This window comes from Procambarus clarkii, chromosome 4 (genome assembly GCF_040958095.1).
Source record: "Procambarus clarkii isolate CNS0578487 chromosome 4, FALCON_Pclarkii_2.0, whole genome shotgun sequence".
Taxonomy (NCBI): Eukaryota; Metazoa; Arthropoda; class Malacostraca; order Decapoda; family Cambaridae; genus Procambarus; species Procambarus clarkii.
The window spans coordinates 31788473-31814655 of NC_091153.1; positions in this window are offsets into that span (position 1 = coordinate 31788473).

Sequence of the window (26183 nt, forward strand, 5' to 3'; positions counted from 1 at the left end):
ACCAATTGCTTTGAAATCTTGACACAACATTGCATTCGAATAGGCGAGTGTTTTTATATACCTACTATAAACATGCCTTAATTGTCGGAAAATCTGACACCATTTAATAATATCATACAGGCAGATAATATTGCTGTGTTGTGTAAACAAGTTAACCCATAGAAAATGTAACTTGTAGTGGAAATTCCGTCTATAGAAAACGGGATATCATTACCACATACTATTATAAATTCACCACCTATTATGGTGGGAATTATTCTCAAATACATTAGTCTTTGGACTTTACCGTCATAAAAAACATCTCATATAAATTAACTTAATTATCAGAATTAAAATAGAGTAAATGTGACCCTTCTATCACTTACTGTCATCTGGACAATGTAGGCCAGTAGCGTCAGTGAGGAGGGAGTGGTCAGCCATTGTTATTGTTTAAGACCACAGAGTCATGGAGCAAATTACGGCTCCTATAAATTCTCTTGGACGAAGTGTTATGGAAGATCAGAGTAGTGATCTGCCATCATCAACACGCTGTCATCAATCTCAAGGGAAGTGTCTTTCCGAAACCCGTTTATCTCTCATTTATGGCCATTAATGTCAGTAGATATTGGGTGAGCGGGTTAGATCACAAATGATCGACTCAAACAAGGTAATTAAGCCTAGGTCTTTATGGTTCCTTGATTTGTGAGATTATTGCAGAAATACAGTCCACTTATCATCATACCAATTGCTATCGAAGTATATAAATTAACGTAAATATAAATTCTATATGAATTCATATAAATTAAATATATATAAATCTCACAGGTCGGTTCCCATATTATTTGGTCATCTTCGAACCGGATGACAGATTATTGGTCCTATGAACCCACATTATTGGTCATCTGTGAGTCGGATGACAGATTATTTGGTCATCTTAGTACCGGATGAACGAGTTAATCAGTGGATTCATTAAATATACTAGTGCAGTGTGATTTATACAAAGCCAGCAGTCAAAGACGGCGACGTTGCCTCGTGCGAGCTCAGGAGTCCCCCTCAGTTCATTTCAGCCTCATCAGCGGTTTCATATGGTCACCCACAAATTTGGTGGCGTGTTATTCCGTGAAATGACAGCGCTAATATTGAAGCCAGCCAAATTAGTGGCTGTGTCTTCGCGAGATTGTTCACAGATTTCGTGGTGTTAAATTTCGCGAGAGATTATCTACGAATTTTGTGGAGTTTATTTCGCGAGGTCACTAATAATATTTAATACTTCTCGATAATATTAGAAGTTTCATAGAGGCTATTATCAATAATTGTGTATATTATTTCTCCAAAATAGAGAATTATTTAATATATTGCCTAGTGTTCACAATATAATATTTACTAATTGCCAACCCACAACAGGGTAGGATATTACCATTGACTAGTTGAACTATTTATTGTTCATACTAGTCCCATTATTACCATAGTCTAGTGGTACTATATTAAACAACCTAGCACCATTAATGAATGTGCAGACCCTATTTTGGGTGTAATTTTTATCAACTCGAGTTGAGTTGTGTATATATAATAATTTACTTATGATCATTACACCTTTGAGTGATTAATTAGTGTCTATACCATCCTAGGGTGATATAGAAGAGCTAACCTAAAGGTACTTCCAGTGACACTGGTTTATCACTCAAATCACTAGTGTGTATGATTATATATATATATATATATATATATATATATATATATATATATATATATATATATATATATATATATATATATATATATATATATAATGTGTATTAATTTTAAGTGCTAACCTCTAGTAGAGGTAGGATTACAGCCTAGTGATTGCAGAAATTTTATCCTAGGCTACCATCAGTACTTGCTCACAATTTATGAGCCAGTGGTGCCCAATTAACAAGTCACCATGACTAATCCACAGAAAGCAAAGCGTCCTTTAACAGCAAGTAAACGCCAACTGGCAAGAGATCTCGACCAATATGAACAGTTGTTATATAAGCCTGTAATTAATTATCGTCGGTTGAAAATACCACTATTACAGATTCAAACCCAATTGCATATATTGAAAGCAAATAGGAAATCTTACCAAAATCAGGTCCACGACGACGACGACATAGTAGTTGAAGATGTGGAACCATTCCTGTCTGACCTAGCACAATATGAAGAAGAAACTCAAGGCAGGTTGGAACATTTACACAGGATAATTGAATCAGAACAATTAGCCAGTACATCAAATAAAGTAGATAATGTTATGGATGATCTGGATCTTTTTGAGAATAAATGTCAAGCCAGATTAGATCCTTTAATCAACAAGGGTAAAGCTTCACCCACTACAGCTTTACCCAATATTATACCACCAGAAATTAAGCAGTTCTCAGATTCGGATTGATGTCCATAGGGAATGGAAAGGATGGGGGAGGTAGAGGGATGGGGAGATGAAATTCAGGAAGAGGATGCGGGTGTAGAGAGAGAGGAGGTTTGAAAGTTCGGTGGCCTGTCCACCATGGGTTGACATTTTTGTATGTGTTGTTTGTTTGCGTATGTGTTATGTTGGGTTGTCAGTACATTGGCTGGGGGGGCTAGTGTTTGTGACCTTGTTGGTGTCCTAAAGCACTAGAGCCGATGGAGTTGGCTGAAGGAGGCTAATCTTAGAAACATCAGGGTAGTTACACTTCTGACGCCACGACAAATGGTTTTTTGGTTTTATATATTTTTTGTAGGTGTTTTATTTATTTATTTTTTTTATTATTTTTTTTTTCTTTCTTTATTCTTCATTTGGTGTAGATTGGGTCCGGGATGGGCCACTCATCTGGATCGTCTGGCAGACCGCTTAGTATCTGAGGGCTTGGGAAGGCCTCATCATGGATATGTCTGATCACTTTTTGTTGGAGAGTGATTCTTCTGGTTCTGTGTGGTGGTTCGTGGATCTCGTAGTCGCTGGTGGTGTTTTCTGCTACGAAGGGATCTTCTGGGTCTGGGACATACATGTTCCTTCATACGGTACAGCTGTCTTCTGGCCAGGTAGCTAAGCCTAATGTTCATTGGCTTCATGTTGAGCATCTCATGGATTTGGTCAGTTGTCAGTTTTGGTTGTTGTCCCTGTCCCTCAGAGTCAGGCCCTCTGCAAAGCGAAGTGCTTTGTTTTGTACTCATTGAATCTTCAGCATGTTGGATTTGTTGGTGAGGTTCAGGGGGAACGTAGGGGTATTCCAAGCTAGGCCTTATGATCATTCTGTACAGGTGGAGCTTGATGTGGGATGGGGCTTGGTTGAAACGGAAGAGCCTCGCCAGTGAGCCCCGGGCCATCGCTGTCTTCTGGGATACGTACTGGGAGGAGTTGAGTAGCCTGTTGAAGTTGTACCCGAGCACTGTGTTGGAGTTTGAGATGGCTATGGGTTCACCCCTGATTCTTATTCCCCCCTCATTTTCAATGGAGAAGGCCATACAGCCGACAGTGCTTAATTGGATCTTTTCTGGGTTAGTGATGATCCTCCATTTCCTTTCCCAGTTAGCAGTCCTTGCTAGTTCTACGTTTGCCTTACGGGTTACAGTTGCGTGTTTGGCCGCTTGGATGCTAGGGTAAGATGTTATTACGTGTGTTACGTCGTCCGCAAATTGTACGATAATGGTGTCCCTATACTCTGGTTGGGGTAGGTCGTTTACAAAGATGTTGAAGAGAACCGGGCTCAAGCATGATCCTTGGGGGACTCCAGCTGTTGGGGCCTCTTTTGCCTTGAAGCTGGGGGTAACTTGTCTATTCTTAAGGAAATTTCTGATCAGCCTGAGGAGGGTCCAGTTTTGCGCTGGTAAGTCTGCTAATTTGTATACAAGACCATCGTGCCACAGGCTGTCGAAGGCCTTGTGTACGTCCCTCGTCGCAATCAAAGCTACCTGTTTTTGCTTGCGAATTGAGCTTACGGCGTCGTAGATGATGTTAATTGCGTGCTGGGTTGATCTAAGTGCTCGAAAGTCAAACTGCTTTTCTGTGAAGAGGTTGTTGTACTCCATGTAGTAGTTAAGACGGTTTGACATGATTTTTTCAAAGCACTTGCCTATTGTGTCTAAGAGGGAGATTGGACGGTAGTTGCCAGGTTGGTGGGGTCTTTCTTGGGTTTGGGAATGAATATCATCTTGGCTGACTTGAATGCTACAGGAATGTGACCCGATGCCAGCATAGCGTTGAATAGGTTGAGTATGGATTGCATGAGATTGCCTGGTAGAAGTTTGATCTGCAGCGCTTTGATCCCTGATGGTCCTGGGGCCTTATCTCTGGTGCATTTGATGACTCCTCTCATCTCTAGCATAGTTATGGGTCTTGTTAGAGGGTGGTCGTCTTCTAGGGTTGTCAGGTCAATCAGAGGGGTGCTGTTAAGGGAGGCGGCATTTTCTGTTGTCCATTGGTTGACACGTTCAAAGTGAGTGTTGTTGAAGGCTCTGCTGTTTGAAGCTGTGAGTGTCTTTTTCCAAACTGCGCCCATGAGGTCAGCCTGATCCTGCGGGTCTTCTATTTTTTCTTGTTGCTCCTCTTCATCTTCGTCAAGGAATGTGTGTACAAGGTGGGTGAGGCTGGGGTTAACCGATCCCAGGAGCTGTCTGATCTTGCGCCAGAAAGTACCCGGCTCCCTTTTGTACTGGTTGGCCTGTCTCACTAAGGTTCCCCAAATGTGGCTCTTGTGGGTCAGCGTAAGGTCTATGGTTTCCCTTCTGAGTGTTTGTAGGGTCAACTCTGGTGGCTGGCCAGTTTGGTAGTGGCTTTGGCAGGCTCACTGGTACTCATTCATTTTGCCTCTGATTTCTCGTGTCGGTTTATATTGGCGGTAAGTCCTTGTGGTGGATATTTCACAAGTGGCCTCGGTTGCAAGCTGGATCCGGTTGTGGATGGTGTTTACTGCTTGTAAATCATATATATCAGTGACCAGTTACCTGAACAAACTTCAAGTTATATCTAATGTCACTGATCTCACTGCAGTCCCTGAATCATACTTGACTGTAGTACTTGATCACATTCAGTCTTCTGGGTTAAATAATATGTATTTAGGCTTGAATTTTAGCCTTTCAAGAGTTAACAGGGAAATGAAATCACATTAGACTTCTAACCCCTGCAACTCTAGTACGGGACATCCGTCCTGTACGAACAGACGCACAAATGTCTGATTACTAACTACTAACATCAAATTAATCTAATAATTCGAAGGAGGAGTATCGGTGTTCGTCTGTTCTAAATAGGACTTCGACCCGTGAGCAGCCCCCGGGGAATTATGTCGCAAAATCCGACACCATTTAATAATATCATACAGGCAGATAATATTGCTGTGTTGTATAAACAAGTTAACCCATAGAAAATGTAACTTGTAGTGGAATTTCCGTCTATAGAAAATGGGATATCATTACCACATACTATTATAAATTCACCACCTATTATGGTGGGAATTATTCTTAAATACATTAGTCCTTGGACTTTACCATCATAAAAACATCTCATATAAATTAACTTAATTATCAGAATTAAAATAGAGTAAATGTGACCCTTCTATCACTGTCATCTGGACAATGTAGGCCAGTAGCGTCAGTGAGGAGGGAGTGGTCAGCCATTGTTATTGTTTAAGACCACAGAGTCGTGGAGCGAATTACGGCTCCTATAAATTCTCTTGGACGAAGTGTTATAGAAGATCAGAGTAGTGATCTGCCATCATCAACACGCTGTCATCAATCTCAAGGGAAGTGTCTTTCCGAAACCCGTTTATCTTTCATTTATGGCCATAAATGTCAGTAGGTATTGAGTGAGCCGGTTAGATCACAAATGATCGACTCAAACAAGGTAATTAACACTTTAGTGCGTGCGGCACTAGCTGGAAAAAAAAAAGCGGGTTGTGCGCGCGGCGTTCTGGGCGCTCAAGCGTAAACACAAAAAAGTTTATAATCTTTTCACGCTCCTAATATCAATTCTCGAGCTACGTTTTTCATTTTGGTATCAATGCGTTGGCAATATATTTCTCTACAAGATCATATGCATAAAATGTCACCCAAGCATTTGGTATCTCACCACGAAGTAAATAAACACGAAGATGACTCACCGTGACACCCAAACAGGAAGTAAATGTTCATACTCTTTCGTTTGTTGCCAGCCTCACAGTCATCCTACGGCGCTTATTTTGATATCACTGAACTCGCAATAAAATTCACCACCGAGACATATGCTTATCAATGTCTAATTATGTTCCGTACGAGTGTGGGAACTGGGCGAAGCGTTAGCCGTGATTTCAGCAGCGACGACACTGTTGTGATGCAGCGCTTTGAAAGTTTATACTTATTTCACTGTCATGACATTATTTCTCGAGCTACGTATTTCATTTTTATAGCAATGTGTTCGCAATAGAAAGTTCTATAAGAACATGGGTAGAATTGGCCAACAGAGCGTCAAATAAATTTGCGGCGATAAAATCTTACGCGTGTTTTTACCCGTGAGCGTAAAAAGTTTTTACTTTGCTTATGTTTTATCAAGTTATACATGATTCACTCCGTTTTTTTTGTTTGTATAGTGTTCGAAAATAAAATTCTCTACACAGATATATGCATATAAATGTAGAATCATGATCGCGGCCAACACAAGAGTGTGTGGAGTGCGCGATTACTATCGTTGTGACACCAATTCAATAGTCTCTCCTCTAGGTTACAATACATTGCCGTTTTCTCAAATAGGCACAGTGCCTATTAGAGAAAACAAAAATTTAATGGCAAACATATTCATACAAACCCCAAGTCGATCGAGTAGTAAGTACCCAATATAACACTGTCCGTAAATTTACGTCGTGATCCGACAAGCGGTTAGGGAAACCGCCCGTAAGTCCAAGTCGAAAATCCAGGAAAGTGTTAAGCCTAGGTCTTTATGGTTCCTTGTACAGTGTTTTCTCTGATATAGCTGTCATATATTAGGATTCTGGCTTTACAGCTAGCCCCCTTTTGACAGGTCAAGACGAGGAAGCATGCTTTGTGCATCAGTTACCAGGGTGATGGAAGCCACCTCACACGAGGAAAATTTGGTGTCTACACCCTAGTTATGCTTGGTGGACTAAGGCCTGCTGTACAAATAAGATAAGTAACCTCTTCAATGTATGTAGTCTAATACTGTAGTTTGATTGGCTGCATATATATAAATTCAATATAAACCCCCCCTAATGTGTAGAGGATCGATTTGTGAGATTATTTCAGAAATACAGTCCACTTATCATCATACCAATTGCTATCGAAGTATATAAATTAACGTAATATAAATTCTATATAAATTCATATAAATTAAATATATATAAATCTCACAGGTCGGTTCCCACATTACCTGTGACAGGAAAAAACATGCTTTTTTTAAGCAGCGCCATCTGTAGGACGTACGAGCAACACACTGTAATCTACGAAAGTTCTTCACCGATTGCTTTGAAATTCTGACATAACGTTCCTTTCGAATACGTGCGTGTTTTGATATACCTACTATTTAGATGTCACACCTATGACAGGTAAAAACATGTATTTTTTTAAAAACAGCGCCATCTGTTGCACGTAAGAGCAACATATTGCATGATTGCTTTGAAATTTTGACAAAACGTTCCTTTCGAATACGTGAGTGTTTTGATATTCCTACTATTTAGATGTCACACCTATGACAGGTAAAAACATGTATTTTTTGAAAAACAGCGCCATCTGTAACACGTAAGAGCAACATATGATATACAAGATATATTACAATTCAATTTCAATATTTCCGATTGCATTGATATATTGAATTTTCAAAGATTTTGATTTATTTTCATTGTTATTTAATTATTTTTTATGACATTGCATTGGAATTGAGCTGTGTTGTTTACCATACCGTACATTTCGTGGGTATAGCTTATTTGTTTCTTTTTTCATTGTTTTTCATTCCGTTTTTTTAACTGTTTCTTTTTTTCAGTGCAATTGGTGGTGAAATTGAGCTGTGTTGATTGATTGGCATTTGAATTGAAATATTTCTTTAGTATTTTTTGTTCTTGTTTTGAAAACCTGAAAATGGACACGTTTATTTCACAGCTGCAAATGTGCAACAAATAGCTATGAATCCACAGGCTATAACGTTAACTGTTTTCTTCATGTTAGGTCATAATGACACGTTTGCGAAAACATTGCTGTATTCGGAAGTGCCTACGTATTACACATGGAATGCCAGTAGAAAATCATTTGAACGACGAAAACGAGGAGAGCGAGTCGACGGGACAACCTGGCATATTCAAACAAACTAGAATAGGCAAACTGTACACCATGCATTCCAATCAAGATGAATGCTTCTATCTTCACAAGCTGTTGGTAAATGTGCCGTTTTAACGTTTTTGAAAAAAAAACGTTTTTCAGCAATTGAGATTTATTAGCGGCGTTACACACACCATTTTCCGTAGTGCATGTCAAGCTCTGAATTTATTGGAGAACGACCGAAACCGAAATGTATGCATTAATGACACGTCTAACACGTCACATCCAAATCAAATTCGTGCATTGTTTGCAATCATATTGACCACCGGCTCTCCTTCATCTCTAACAGAGTATGGGAGAAACACAAATCGCACATGGCTGAAGATATTGTCCGTCGAACATGCAAGGAAAATTCAAATATGAATATGAATTTCACAGCAGAAATCTACAACGAAGCGTTGATAATGATTGAAGATTTGTGCTTAGAAATCGCGAACAAAGTTCTCATTCAATTGGGAATGCCATCACCTAATCGATCTGCTGCTGCTTCGTTCAAAGTAGAATTGCGTCAAAAAATTACAAAACAAAATTACAACATTGGTGATCTATTATCCTATGTGCAATCAAATATTCTTAAGCTAACGCTTGAGCGAAAAGGCATTTACAATAAAATAATTCAAACGGGTTTGGAGAAATCTTTTTTGATACGCCAGGAGAAACTGTAAAACCTTTCTAATTAGATTGAATTTGGCAGCATTTCGATCCCAAAATGGCATAACCTTAGCTTTTGCATCGTCCGGAATAGCTGCGACATTGCTACCAGGTGGAATAACTGCTGCTTCGGCTTTGAAATTGCAATTGAATATGCAATTCATTGAAACTCCCACGTGCAACATTTCCAAGGCATCCGACATGGGGAAAGTATTACAGAAATGAAACTTATTGTTTGGGATGAATGCACAATGGCCCACAAAAAATCGTTCGAGCTCTTGATCGATCATTGCAAGATTTGGGTAGAAACATCAGACCATTTGGAACTCATTAATATTGCTTGCAAGAGATTACAAGCAAACATTACCTGTAATTCCTCGATCGACACCAGCGGACGAAATAAATGCTTGCCTCAAATATTACTACTTTGTGGCGCCATGTAAAGATTTTAAAATTAACTACATATATGCGTCTCCACTGCAAAACGACTCATCAGCTGAGATATTCTCACATCAATTTCTGGAAATTGGGAACGGAAACGTGCCGGTTGATCTGACCTCAGGACGAATTTCATTGCCTCATAACTTCTACAATTTAGTGACGACAAAAGAAGAACTGGTTGAAAAAGTATTTCCCAATATTCAAACCAATTAATCAAGTATTTAACATTCAAACTGCAATTAAAAATCGGCGTGCCAATTATCATGTTACGAAATATCAACCAGTGAAAGCTTCGCACCAGTACGCGGCTTGCAGAAAAAAAATTGTTCAGCAACGTTGTAGAAGCAACAATCTTGACAGGACCTTTCAAAGGTGAAGATGTCCTCTTTCCTCACATTCCTATGATTCCAACGGATTTGCCATTTCAATTTAAGAGATTGTAATTCCCAATTCGACTGGATTTTGTAATCACCATCAACAAAGCTCAGGGCCAATCTTTAGAATAATGCTGTTTAGATCTAGACAAGGATTGCTTCTCACATGGACAATTATATGTTTCGTGTTCTAGAGTCGGCAATCAGACAATCTCTATATCTTCACAGACAGTGGAACAAGAAAAAAAAATATTGTATTCCCATAATCATTGTGAAATTAAACATGTTAGAAACCTGAATTTTCTCTTTTCTTTCTTTTCCATTCAACCAGACTGAGCCACAGCAACGCGTGGCGGGTACAGCTACTGTGTGTGTGTGTGTGTGTGTATATATATATATATATATATATATATATATATATATATATATATATATATATATATATATATATATATATATATATATATATATATACATTGATATATATATATATATATATATATTATTAAATATGACCGAAAAAGTAAGATTAATAATTCTAACACGAATTTCTCAATCTTTCGTACATTTCGTTTCACTGTTGGAGGTAAATCAAAATCAATTCTCCAAAATTCATTTTTATTTCTAGTCTGACGTGACACGAGCGCGTTTCGTAAACTTATTACAATTTCAAAGACTTTAGTTCACAAATACACAACTGAATAGAACTTACGCATCTCCGATTTTATATCTACATTTGAGTGAGGTGGAAGGGGTGATGTGGCATTAACACAAGACAGAACAAGATGTGGTATTAATAGGGTATTAATTTCATCAACACAAGACAGAACAAGAGTATTAATAGGGTATTAATTTCATCAACACAAGACAGAACACGAAACAATGGATATTGAATAGAAGTGTTTGTAGAAAGCCTATTGGTCCATATTTCTTGATGCTTCTATATTGGAGCGGAGTCTTGAGGTTTTTAGAATATAGTTGTGCAATAATTGGCTGTTGATTGCTGGTGTTGACTTCTTGATGTGTAGTGCCTCGCAAACGTCAAGCCGCCTGCTATCGCTGTATCTATCGATGATTTCTGTGTTGTTTACTAGGATTTCTCTGGCGATGGTTTGGTTGTGGGAAGAGATTATATGTTCCTTAATGGAGCCCTGTTGCTTATGCATCGTTAAACACGCCTAGAAAGAGATGTTGTCTTGCCTATATACTGGGTTTTTTGGAGCTTACAGTCCCCAAGAGGGCATTTGAAGGCATAGACGACGTTAGTCTCTTTCAAAGCGTTCTGTTTTGTGTCTGGAGAGTTTCTCATGAGTAGGCCTGGCCGTTTTTTCTGCTTTTATAGTAAATCGTCAGTTGTATCCTCTGATTTTTGTCTGTAGGGATAACGTTTCTATTAACAATATCTTTCAGGACCCTTTCCTCCGTTTTATGAGCTGTGGAAAAGAAGTTCCTGTAAAATAGTGTAATAGGGGGTATAGGGTGTTGTGTTAGTTGTCTCTTCAGAGGGAAAGTGAAAAGCCATGCAAACCTCTGAAGAGACAACTAACACAACACCTATACCCCCTATTAGACTATTTTACAGGAACTTCTTTTCCACAGCTCATAAACGGAGGAAAGGGTCCTGAAAGATATTGTTTAATAGAAACGTTATCCCTACAGACAAAAATCAGAGGATACAACTGACGATTTACTATAAAACCAGAAAAACGGCCAGCCTACTCATGAGAAACTCTCCAGACACAAAACAGAACGCTTTGAAAGAGACTAACGTCGTCTATGCCTTCAAATGCCCTCTTGGGGACTGTAAGCTCCAAAAAACCCAGTATATAGGCAAGACAACAACATCTCTTTCTAGGCGTTTAACGATGCATAAGCAACAGGGCTCCATTAAGGAACATATAATCTCTTCCCACAACCAAACCATCGCCAGAGAAATCCTAGTAAACAACACAGAAATCATCGATAGATACAGCGATAGCAGGCGGCTTGACGTTTGCGAGGCACTACACATCAAGAAGTCAACACCAGCAATCAACAGCCAATTATTGCACAACTATATTCTACCCACCTCAAGACTCCGCTCCAATATAGAAGCATCAAGAAATATGGACCAATAGGCTTTCTACAAACACTTCTATTCAATATCCATTGTTTCGTGTTCTATCTTGTGTTGATGAAATTAATACCCTATTAATACTCTTGTTCTGTCTTGTGTTGATGAAATTAATACCCTATTAATACCACATCTTGTTCTGTCTTGTGTTAATGCCACATCACCCCTTCCACCTCACTCAAATGTAGATATAAAATCGGAGATGCGTAAGTTCTATTCAATTGTGTATTTGTGAACTAAAGTCTTTGAAAATGTAATAAGTTTTACGAAACGCGCTCGTGTCGCGTCAGACTAGAAATAAAAATGAATTTTGGAGAATTGATTTTGATTTACCTCCAACAGTGAAAACGAAATGTACGAAAGATTGAGAAAATTCGTGTTAGAATTATTAATCTTACTTTTCGGTCATATTTAATAATATATGTCTACAGGAAAGACTGCTACCAAAAATATACTAATATATATATACATATATATATATATATATATATATATATATATATATATATATATATATATATATATATATATATATATATATATATTAATATATATATATAATAATATAAGATATATATATATATATATATAATATATATTATATATAAATTATATATATACATATATATATTATATATATATATATATATACTATATATATATATATATATATATATAAGATAAATTATGTTACAGCAACTATGGGTCGCAACCGGGTTCTTTGGCAGTAGAACCAAAATGATAATATCCGACCCCAAGTCGGTAGTACGCTTTCAAGAAAGTGGCTATGTAGTGCCTAAAAAAGGAGGGATGAACAAAACACTGTTCGTTTCGTCAATGTATTTTATATCTCTCTACCACCAATAAGTATATATATGTACAAACCGTCACCATAAATAATAATATAAAGAACAGATTGGCTATTTCTACACCTATGTACAATCCTTTCGCTCAGGATACCAAACGTGTTCACATGCATAGTTTCATCAATCCCCAGTATTTTTCACTGTCCAGTAGCGTATCCAACCTAACTGGAATGAACACCGGCGAGTTCACCAGTACGTGGGCCATCCCACTGACAGTGTCATGAGGTACCTGTACGCCAACGACTGCTCTCCAGCTACTCGCTGCCAGAGTACCTCAGCCACACGCTGAGCGGGGTCAGAAACCAATACAGGGGTAGCGATCCCCTGGCAGCAGTCTCTAGCGACAGCTAGCAGCACTACTCAACAGGCACCTCCTATCGTCAGTCTCTCCCTTAAGCCAGTCCCAAAGGTACGCCGATCTTTTCAACACGTAAGCACTTGCAGCTACCACACTGCTTCATCGGGCGGCGGGCTTACTTGGTCGTTCCAGGACCCTGTAGGGATACTGTGGACTGCCCAAGGTGAGGTGCCCTCTCTAGTACCGCTGCCTCTAGACGTCTCCTCTGTGGACACAAAAACGTCATCAATGGCCTTGCCGATACTGGAGAACTAGGAAATACTACTAACTCACTGGGGAGTTGACATTGTGCTCTGTAGCACACACTAGGTGGCGCTGGTCTTGATGTGTCACCTCACTAGAGGTCACTCACAACGACCCCTCTGGCTGACCAAGGCAGGAATCTTCAGCCATTTGCAAGTTTTAGATAGTCACCACCAGATGGCTTTGTCCATATTACGTCCGATTAATATTGTTAATAGAAACGTTATCCATACAGACAAAAATCAGAAGATACAATTGACGATTTACTATAAAACCAAAAAAACGGCCAACCTACTCATGAGAAACTCTCCAGACACAAAGCAGAACGCTTTAAAAGAGACCAATGTCGTCTATGCCTTCAAATGCCCACTTGGGGACTGTAAGCCTCAAAGAACTCAGTATATAGGGAAGACAACAACATCTCTTTCCAGGCGATTAACGATGCATAAGCAACAGGGCTCCATTAAGGAACATATAATTTCTTCCCACAATCAGACCATCACCAGAGAAGTCTTAACAAAAAACACAGAAATCATCGATAGATACAGCGATAGCAGGCGGCTTCACATCTGCGAGGCACTACAGATCAAAAAGTCAACAACAGCAGCAATCAACAGCCAATTAATGCACAACTATATTCTACCCACTTCAAGACTCCGTACCAATATAGCAGCACCATGAAGAATTATAGGCCAATAGGCCCTTTGCAGTTACTTCCATTCTTCTTTTTCACTTATCCAATTTATACCCATTGCACTGTGTTCTGTCTTGTGTTCGTCAAAAGTTTGTTCACCTCATCCAAAACTGTTTCAACATATCACCTCACCCACATGCGAGTATATAAGACAAGCTATTAAGCGTTAGAATTAGCAAAACTCTGTTAAGTGTTTTCAGGTTATGGTTGTGTGTGTGTAAACTAAAGTCTTTGAAAATGTAATACGTTATTACGAAACGCGTCCAAGCGTCATGTCAGACTAGAAATAAAAATGAATTTTGGAGAATTGATTTTTCAATTACCATCGACAGTAAAAAGAAATATAAAAAATGTTGAGATAAATTCGTGTTAGAATTATTAATCTTACTTTTTCGGTCATATTTAACAACATATGTTTACAAGAAAGACTGCTACCAATATATATATATATATATATATATATATATATATATTAATATATATATATATATATATATATATATATATATATATATATATATAATATATATATATATATATATATATATATATATGTATATATATATATATATATATATATATATACATATATATATATATATATTATTAAATATGACCGAAAAAGTAAGATTAATAATTCTAACACGAATTTTCTCAATCTTTCGTACATTACGCTTCACTGTTGGAGGTAAATCAAAAATCACTTCTCCAAAATTCATTTTTATTTCTAGTCTGACGCGACACGGGCGCGTTTCGTAAAACTTATTACATTTTCAAAGACTTCACAAATACACAACTGATTAGAACGTATCTCTGATTTTATATCTACATTTGAGTGAGGTGGGAAGGGTGATGTGGCATTAACACAAGACAGAACAGGAGAGGATATTAATAGGGTATTAAAAGTATCAGCACAAGACAGAACAGAAACAATGGGTATTGAATAGAAGTGTTTGTAGAAAGCCTATTGGTCCATATTTCTTGATGCTTCTATATTGGAGCGGAGTCTTGAGGTGGGTAGAATATAGATGTGTAATAATTGGCTGTTGATTGCTGGTGTTGACTTCTTGATGTGTAGTGCCTCGCAAACGTCAAGCCGCCTGCTATCGCTGTATCTATCGATGATTTCTGTGTTGTTTACTAGGATTTCTCTGGCGATGGTTTGGTTATGGGAAGAGATTATATGTTCCTTAATGGAGCCCTGTTGCTTATGCATCGTTAAACGCCTAGAAAGAGATGTTGTTGTCTTGCCTATATACTGGGTTTTTTGGAGCTTACAGTCCCCAAGTGGGCATTTGAAGGCATAGACGACATTAGTCTCTTTTAAAGCGTTCTGTTTTGTGTCTGGAGAGTTTCTCATGAGTAGGCTGGCCGTTTTTCTGGTTTTATAGTAAATCGTCAGTTGTATCCTCTGATTTTTGTCTGTAGGGATAACGTTTCTATTAACAATATCTTTTAGGACCCTTTCCTCCGCTTTATGAGCTGTGGAAAAGAAGTTCCTGTAAAATAGTCTAATAGGGGGTATAGGTGTTGTGTTAGTTGTCTCCTCAGAGGTTGCATGGCTTTTCACTTTCCTTCTTATGATGTCTTCGATGAAACCATTGGAGAAGCCGTTATTGACTAGGACCTGCCTTACCCTACAGAGTTCTTCGTCGACTTGCTTCCATTCTGAGCTGTGGCTGAGAGCACGGTCGACGTATGCGTTAACAACACTCCTCTTGTACCTGTCAGGGCAGTCGCTGTTGGCATTTAGGCACATTCCTATGTTTGTTTCCTTAGTGTAGACTGCAGTGTGGAAACCTCCGCCCTTTTCCATGACTGTTACATCTAGAAAAGGCAGCTTCCCATCCTTTTCCGTCTCATAAGTGAAACGCAGCACGGAACTCTGCTCAAATGCCTCCTTCAGCTTCTGCAGATGTCTGACATCAGGTACCTGTGTAAAAATGTCGTCAACATACCTGCAGTATATGGCCGGTTTCAAGTTCATGTCGACTAAGACTTTTTGCTCGATGGTACCCATGTAGAAGTTTGCAAACAGGACACCTAGGGGAGGCGTCTTTCTAGGCGTTTAACGATGCATAAGCAACAGGGCTCCATTAAGGAACATATAATCTCTTCCCATAACCAAACCATCGCCAGAGAAATCCTAGTAAACAACACAGAAATCATCGATAGATACAGCGATAGCAGGCGGCTTGACGTTTGCGAGGCACTACACATCAAGAAGTCAACACCAGCAATCAACAGCCAATTATTACACAACTATATTCTACCCACCTCAAGACTCCGCTCCAATATAGAAGCATCAAGAAATATGGACCAATAGGCTTTCTACAAACACTTCTATTCAATACCCATTGTTTCTGTTCTGTCTTGTGTTGATACTTTTAATACCCTATTAATATCCTCTCCTGTTCTGTCTTGTGTTAATGCCACATCACCCTTCCCACCTCACTCAAATGTAGATATAAAATCAGAGATACGTTCTAATCAGTTGTGTATTTGTGAAGTCTTTGAAAATGTAATAAGTTTTACGAAACGCGCCCGTGTCGCGTCAGACTAGAAATAAAAATGAATTTTGGAGAAGTGATTTTTGATTTACCTCCAACAGTGAAGCGTAATGTACGAAAGATTGAGAAAATTCGTGTTAGAATTATTAATCTTACTTTTTCGGTCATATTTAATAATATATGTCTACAGGAAAGACTGCTACCAAAATATACTAATATATATATATATATATATATATATATATACATATATATATATATAATATATATATATATATATATATATATATATATATATATATATGTATATATATATATATATATATATATTATATATATTATATATATATATATACATATATATATAAATAATTTTGTACTAGCTTCGAATACTACCATCATTCATATTTTTCGACTTATTGTAAAGTTTATTTGATGTAAAATAAAACCAATAAATTTATGCATAAACGTTTTTTAATATATAAGATATTTTTATTATGGGAAGGTAATTATCAGGAGAAAGCAAGGGAGTCCCATGATATATGAAGAAATTTTTTATATCAATATTTTTTTTTTATTTAAAACTAAAACTTCAACCAGTATTTTTTATTTAGCTATCATATCTGAAAAAACTTGCAATAAAATTGTAATATATAATACTGTCGGTATAATTCCTGACTAAGTTTGAGAGTCCGTACGATACACTAAACTTTCATAAAAATTTCGTTCTTTAACCAGAGAGAAGACAGATTTTATCTAATTTTAATGTCTTCTTTTTCTCGAGATTTCTAACATATATGATAGCATGCCACAGTGTTGAAGATACAGAAAGTTATCTGTAGATAGAAAAAATATATACATTTTTACTATAATGAATTATGTTGATGAGTTCGTGGTGGAGGAAGCAAGCATAGATGTGTTTAATGATTTCTACAGTACAGAACAATTTTTTGTAGACAATAAAATACAAAGTTTCTGTTAAGTGAAGACACTTTAACTTATAAACTTGAAATCTATATACTTCTATTTCTACTTTATAGAAAAGGTGCACCTTTTAGCCAGCGATTCAATCAACTCATAACTCGCCTGAATGCTGCAGGAATTATTAACTACTGGACTAAAGACTTGTTAGCCAATATAGCGAGGGAGAAAAGGAAGGTTGTGAAAGAGGACACTGAGAATATCCATGGAGATTCATATCAGGTAATTTTCAAATAAATTCAGTCGAAGAGGTGTAGAATATTTTGAACTTTCATGTTATAAGATCTTCTATTAATTCCCAATGCGCTTTCCACTCTTGACGTGCAGGATGAAGGGCAGCAGGTGGTGCTGAGCCTCAACCATCTGCAGGGAGCATACTACATGCTGCTGGTGGGCTGCTGCGTCGCCTTCTTCACCCTGCTGGGGGAGAACCTCGCCCACTGCTGCTCCTCGCCTCAGTAACACCTTCCTCACCCTGCTGGGGGAGAACCTCGCACACTGCTGTTCCTCGCCTCAGTAACACCTTCCTCGCCCTGCTGGGGGAGAACCTCGGCCACTCCTGCTCCTCGTCTCAGTAACACCTTCCTCACTCTGATGAGGGAAATTTACCTGAGCAAATCTTTTTTTCATCAGAGACAACTTCCTATCAACGATCAACCCCGTTCCATAAAAAATTATCTTCCCAAAGTCCCCTTCGTCAACGTCTCTTACACGCCATTCGTTTGACTCCGGTCCACGTTCAATCCTTTGACTACTTTATTGGGATTGACATATCAAATTCAGGAACAAATAGTTAATGTGAGAAAAGAGAGAGGAGAAGTAAATAGTAGGTTACATTTGTGGCATAGAATAATGAAGGTTTCATAATAACTAGACATCAATACTTTGCACTTAGGACTAAATAAGATGCTTAAAAATGTTTGCCAATTCATTGAACCAAAGAATCATCGTCAATGACTTGGTAAATTAGCAAACAACCTATTCACTCTTGTGGTGCATGTCGTTCCTTCTCAACAGCAGGAGGTTTCAAAACCTTAAATAAAGCACAAGTACACTTCTGTAGTGTGTATTTACCTCTCTCCGGGACTGGCTTTATCCCCATAATTTACTCTAATTCTCTACAAGGTAGAAAATCGTTTTAAAATTTTCATATCTGGTCATAATCCGGTCTAGATGGACTGGTGCACACATAAGAAGCTTTAGGTACTTGAGAGTAGATGACATCCTTACTGTTATGTATAAAGCCATTGTTCTCAAGATTCACCCCTCACACCCCAGGTCAGACTTCGTGACCAATCAGATGTTTGCAATCACATCATTAGGCAATCACTCATCAATAGTCTTATACTGGCAAGGTCTTTTTTCACTGTATCTTTTCACGTGACACCTCTATTCATCAAGCATTTAATAGGAGCATAAGAGATCTGAAGCTGTTGTGAATTGAATCCTTAGGATATACGTCTGTGATTGTAAGAGAGACATAACACACACGCACACAAACACACATACACATTTGCCTAATGCCTAGTGGAATACACTAGACAGTGATGTAGTGGAGGCAGACACCATACACAGCTTCAAATGTAGATATGATAGAGCCCAGCAGGCTCAGGAATCTGTACATCAGTTGATTGACTGTTGAGAAGTGGGACCAAAGAACCAGAGCTTAACCCCGCAAGTACAACTAGGTGAGTACACATACACACACTCACATGAACACACACACATGAACACACACATACACACACACACACACACAAAACAGCAAATTTGTCCAACAAATGGCTGTTGAAGTTCAACCCAAGTAAATGCAAAGTAATGAAACTTGGCAGTGGAAACAGGAGGCCAGACACAGGATACAGAATAGGAGATGAAGTACTTAATGAAACGAACTGAGAGAAAGATCTAGGTGTTGATATCACAACAAACCTGTCTCCTGAAGCCCTCTTAAAAAGAATAACGTCTGCGGCATATGCGAGGCTCGCTAACATCAGAACAGCGTTCAAGAACCTGTGTAAGGAATCATTCAGAATTTTGTACACCACATATGTAAGACCAATCCTGGAGTATGCGGCCCCAGCATGGAACCCATACCTTATCAAGCACATGACGAAGCTGGAAGAAGTTCAAAGGTATGCAACTAGACTAGTCCCAGAACTAAGAGGCATGAGTTACGAGGAAAGGCTGCGGTAAATGCACCTTACGACACTGGAAGACAGAAGAGTAAGGGGAGACATGATCACAACCTACAAAATCCTTTCGCTCCAGGTGCTCCACTAGCTTTCTTTGCACAATCTTCTCCATCATCTTGCATGGTATGCAGGTTAGGGACACTGGTCTGTAATTCAGTGCCTCCTGTCTATCCCCTTTCTTGTATATCGGGACTACGTTAGCTGCTTTCCAAATTTCTGGCAGTTCTCCCTGTTGCCAGTGATTTGTTATACACCATGGAGAGCGGGAGGCACAGTTCTTCTGCTCCTTCCTTTAGTATCCAAGGGGAGATTCCATCTGGGCCTATAGCCTTTGTCACATCCAATTCTAGTAAACACTTCCTTACTTCCCCGCTGGTAATCTCAAACTCTTCCAGTGGTTCCTGGTTAGCTATTCCCTCTCTTATCTCTGGGATTTCTCCTTGCTCTAAGGTGAAGACCTCCTGGAATTTCTTATTCAGTTCCTCACACACTTCCTTGTCGTTTGTAGTGAATCCTTCTGCCCCTATCCTTAATTTCATAAACTGTTCCTTTACTGTTGTTTTTTCTCCTGATGTGGCTATGCAGCAATTTAGGCTGAGTCTTTGCCTTGCTTGGGATGTCATTTTCGTATTGTCTTTCTGCCTCTCTTCTCATCCTGACATAGTCATTCCTGGCATTCTGGTATCTTTCTCTGCTCTCCAGTGTCCTGTTATTCCTATAGTTTCTCCATGCCCTTTTACTTTGCTGCTTAGCTAGCCTATATCTCTGATTAAACCATGGGTTTCTCATCTTCATTTCACTGTTTTCCTTTTGGACTGGGACAAACTTGTTTGCTGCGTCCTTGCATTTTTGTGTGATGTATTCCATCATATCCTGGGCCGTCTTTTCCCTGAACTCTGTTTCCCATGCTATATCTGCTAGGCATTTTCTTATCTCCTCATAGTTTCCCTTTCGGTATGCTAACCTTTTGGTTTCGGTATCCCTCCTCGAGTTCAATAACCCTTCTTCAATCAGGTACTCAAACACCAATACACTGTGGTCGCTCATTCCTACTGGGTCCTCAAAACTGATTTCTCTTATGTCAGAGTCGTTCAGGGTAAAAACCAGGTCGAGTCTCGCTGGTTCGTCATTTCCTCTCATCCTTGTGGGTTCTCTGACATGCTGGGTTAAGAAGTTTCTAGTCGCCACCTCCAGTAGTTTGGCACTCCACGTATCCTCACCTCCATGTGGTTCCTTGTTCTCACAACCAATTCTGCCGTGATTGAAGTCCCCCATGATGAGCAGGTGGGATCTATTTCTACAGGCAGAAGAGGCTACCCTCTGAATTATAGTGTTAACTGCCATGTTGTTGCTTTCGTACTCTTGACTGGGTCTTCTGTCATTTGGTGGAGGATTATATATTACTGCTACTACTATCCTTGGTCCTCCCATTGTTATGGTGCCTGCTATGTAGTCTCTGAAACCCTCACAGCCCGGGATAGCCATCTCCTTAAAATTTCATTCCTTTCTCATGAGTAAGGGCCACTCCACCTCCTCCCCTACCTTCCCTCTCTTTCCTTATTATTGTGTACTCCTGGGGAAACACGGCATTCGTTATGATTCCAAAGAGTTTTGTTTTAGTGAGTCCAATTACATCTGGGTTCACTTCTTGTGCTCTTTCCCTTAGTTCACTTGCTTTGCTTGTGATCCCATCTATGTTCGAGTACATTGCCCTGAAACTAACTCTCTTCTGCTTCTCCTCTGGGGGGGACCTGTGGGGTCTGGGGTGAGCGGGAGCTGGGAGGATCTGGTATGGGGAGACTGGTGGAGGAGGAAGGGCTTGGGGGGTAGGGGGGAGGGGGAGGTAGAGGAGTGGGTGAGGGGGAGGGTAGGGGGAGTGGGTGAGGGGGGAGGGTTGGGGGGGTGAGAGGGGGAGGGTTGGGGGTGTGGGGGATGGGGGTTTGGAGGGGCAATAAAGTGGGGAGGGCTTGGGGGGCGTGGGGGGAAAGGGAAGGCTGAGGTGGTTGTGGAAGAGGGGAGGGTTTTGGGGAGTGGTGGAGATGGGAAGGCTTAGGTGGGGTGGGGGAGAGTGGGGAGCTTAGGGGGGTGGGGGAGAATGGAGTGTGTGTGTGTGTGTGTGTGTGTGTGTGTGTGTGTGTGTGTGTGTGTGTGTGTGTGTGTGTGTGTGTGTGTGTGTGTGTGTGTGTGTGTGTGTGTGTGTGTGTGTGTGTGTGTGTGTGTGTGTGTGTGTGTGTGGTGTGGGGGGAAAAATAGTAATAAGTAACAGTTGATTCATAGGTGAGAGGCGGGCCAAAAGAGCAGAGCTCAACCCCCACAAGAACCACTAGGTGAATACACATACACACTCAAACTGAGAGAATGATCTGGGGTTGATATCTCACTGAACCTGTCCCCAGAGGCCCACATCAAAAGGATATTATCAGTGGCATATTATCAGTGGTTGGCCAACATAAGAACTGCCTTTAGAAACTTGTGAAAGGAATCGTTCAGGATTGTGTATACCACTTATGTCAGACCAATCCTGGAATATGCAGCTCCAGCCTGGATTCCATACCTAGTTAAACACAAGATAAAGTTAGAGAAGACTCTGCAGTATGCGTGGGGAAATCTGACTCCAGTATAATACTAATAAAATGTATAATTTTAAGAATGCAATATAATGATTAATTCTAAGATAGCTCGAAGGACCAGAATGCGTTATTAAATGAGAAAATCAGTGGCTTATAAATCTAATATTATATATGAATAAATTCTATTAAGCAATGACTGTAAATTATATAATTCTAGAGCCAGCCTCCCATGACACATTTTGAGGAGGGGGGGCCTTCTATAACATTAGTCTATGTGTAACATATATTATGTAATAATAATAATAATAATAATAATAATAAGGATAATATGCACACACATAGATAATGAGAAAAATATGTAATGCAAGAAATACTACTGCAAAGTAAAGATTAATAATTCATAAATGCAATAGCATATATATAGGGACTGAATAATAAAGTACTATCTACAGTGAAAACTGATTAAATCTCAGCTGTGACAGAGGGACGTAGATGCAGTCCACTGTACGACAGTCTGGAAACAGCTTGAGATAGCGATACTTGGAACACGTGAGGGTATGGCGGTCACACGCTTCCTCAGGAGTGTTGCACCAGGCTGCAATAATGAAATTTCCAGAATTTGCACTCCAAAGTAGTATTCACACACATAAAAGTAATATCTAAATATTTGGAGGGGAAAGAGCTGCACTTACATGGGATTAATTTTATCACCTGCAGTGTCACGACATGGCACCAACATGAACATATATAAGATCTCCTTAAATAGAACAAATGAGGTACAAATGCCTGCCGAACTAGTGTCCGTGATTCTGGTAAGCTGCATCCTCAATCTGGCGTCTATGGAGGTAAGGATGCCTTCTGGATTGTAAGATTTGTTGGGACTGCTTCGGAACACCGTACTGCTGGTTGATAAAAAAATGGCCAGAGTCCTCTCTCCTTCCTTCCCGAAAGTCACGCATGTGCATTAGCTCCCAGTAGGGACTCGAGCATAAATTATACACAGAGATCACACTAACGTGATGCATCAAATGAACGAATCCACAAGGGCCGTGACGAGGATTCAAACCTGTGTCCAGGAGCATCCCAGACACTGCCTTAATCGACTGAGCTACGACAGGGTTAAAAGAGTTGAAACCGAAGTTGTACTGAACCTACTGGATCCCGTAACCTCTCCAAGGCATAAAGCAGGGTCTTACACAACTCTCCCCTGCACCCGAGCTAAGTCAATAGGCTGTTCTCCTTCTTCGTCCTTACATCATTACACACACAGATCACACTAACGTGATGCATCAAATGAACAAATCTACAAGGGCCATGACGAGGGTTCGAACCTGCGTCCGGGAGCATCCCAAACACTGCCTTAATCGACTGAGCTATGACAGGGTTAAAAAAGAGTTGAAACCGAAGTTTTACTGAACTTACTGGATCCTGTAGCCCCTCCGAGGCACAATTTGTTCATTTGATGCATCACGTTAGTGTGATCTCTGTGTGTAATGATGAAAGGGCGAAGAAGGAAAACGGCCTATTGACATAACTCGGGTGCAGGGGGGAGGTGTGTAAAAACCTGGTTTGTGCCTCGGAGAGGCTACGGGATCCAATAAGTTCAGTAGAACTTCGGTTTCAACTCTTTTTAATCCTATCGTAGCTAAGTCGATTAAGGCAGTGTCTGGGATGCTCCCAGACGCAGGTTCGATTCCTCGTCACGGCCCTTGTGCACTAGCACCTAGTGCACTAGTGCAATTCCTTGAGGCGCTTTATCCTAGAAACGCGATCAGGAAAGGTTTGACACTGATAATTAGCATGATTCTCTTGACAAAAGAGACAGCATCTCCTTCCTGTAGTAGATGCAGGAGTCACTACCTTGGGTGACTTATGGGCTACAGGTTTAGAAGGGCTGATTGTGTAGGTACCTACTGAAGTATTCTTCCATCTTGAAGTTGAAGCAGCGGTTTTAGACTTATTAGGCTGTTTGGAGGTACCTTTGGACTGGACTGATTTATCAGTAGTTGATTTGTCAGATATTATTTTCTCATGAGCTCTCAGTCGATTAACTGTTATCCTTAATCCCTCGAAAATTTCATCTAAGGATAGGATATCTGTTCTATAATGGGAACAGATGGATGCTAGAATCTCCTTAGGAAACTTACTCTGTATTTCTAATTTCAGTACCCACTCTGTTTTAGGTACATCTGCTTTGACACCTAGAGCTTTAATTAGAGACTCTACCTGGAGCTTAAATTCTTGTAGAGCTTTAGGGGTTGTATCTAGTGTAGGTATCGTTCTTAACTTATAATAAAGATTAGCATTAGCAATTTCTTTATTGCTGTAATTAACTTTTAGTAACTGAATAGCAGTATCGTAGTCCTTATCACTAGGAATTAGGTGTTTGACAACTGGTTTTGCATCACCCTCTAGGGTACTTTGCAAATAGAGGAATTTATTAGGCTTGCTAAGAATTTTTTTGGAGTTTACTAAGGAGTCAAATGTGTTCCAATATCATTCCAAATTCTTATCATCTCTACCATGGAAGTGAGGAAGATCAATTGTAGGAAGATAAACTTCCTGGAGTGTTTCCTGTTTATTAGTTTCACTCATGGTTAGAGTATTTTGAAAAACTGAGTTCCTCTGCAATTTTTCTAGAGATTGTGTTAATCTATTTAGATGATCTTGGATACCCTCCTCAAACTTCTCCATCTTGGCATGGAAGGTATCTAGCTGATCCGACTCAGCATTCTGTTGCATGAGGACTCTGAGATAGTCATCTGCAGCTTCATTTGTTCTTTGCAACTTTTGCTTGGCCGTCTCAATGAGATTTTCTAATACTTTGGCTGTGGCACCTGATTGTACCAGCTGATCACACTTATTCAACTGTCGTGTCACATGGCCTTTGTGACTCGTGTATGATCTAAAATATAATAAGTAGTTGCTGGACATTTCTTCTTATACACTGCCTGTGGATTTTTGCTTAGTTGATGCCATCTTGAGGTTATCTTGAGATGATTTCAGGGCTTTTTTTTTAGTGTCCCCGCGGCCCGGTCCTCGACCAGGCCTCCACCCCCAGGAAGCAGCCCGTGACAGCTGACTAACACCCAGGTACCTATTTTACTGCTAGGTAACAGGGGCATAGGGTGAAAGAAACTCTGCCCATTGTTTCTCGCCGGCGCCTGGGATCGAACCCAGGACCACAGGATCACAAGTCCAGCGTGCTGTCCGCTCGGCCGACCGGCTCCCTTGACTGACCGGCGGATATGTAACATAATTGTGTAAAATAATGATAAGTCCTACCCTGAGTTGGGTTTGCACAATAATAAATGTTGACTAGGTTGTACTGCCTTGTACAATGCTAGTCTACTAGTAATCCTACCTAACTAGGTTGGCTAGTAATAATGAGTTAGGCTAAAGTTATACACTAATAAGTACTATTCCAGTCTAAGAATTCTATTCTACATGGGTTGGTATATACTATAATAATATCGATGTGCAAATTCAGGATAGTGCTATGTTTTTTGTTTTTTATAATTTTGAGTTAAATAGAGTATATACAAGTGATTATATATGTATGACATGTATCCTACTACTACAAATGATTATATATGTGGCAGGTATTTTACTGCCATAATTCTATATGTGTGGCGGATATGCTGCCATGGATTTTATAACAGTGACAGATATGTTGCCATAAATTCTATCCTAGCACCTGATAATACTCCCTAATTAAAGAGTATAATGTTATTAGGGATGATAAATGATTAATTAATTGTTGATAGCCTAACTTCTGGCTATATTCTACTAATTATACTGATTATAATGTTAAATGTGGTTCATCCGGTTCGAAATCGACCATAAAATATGTGGGGAAATCTGACTCCATTATAATACTAATAAAATGTATAGTTTTAAGAAAGCAAAATAATGATTA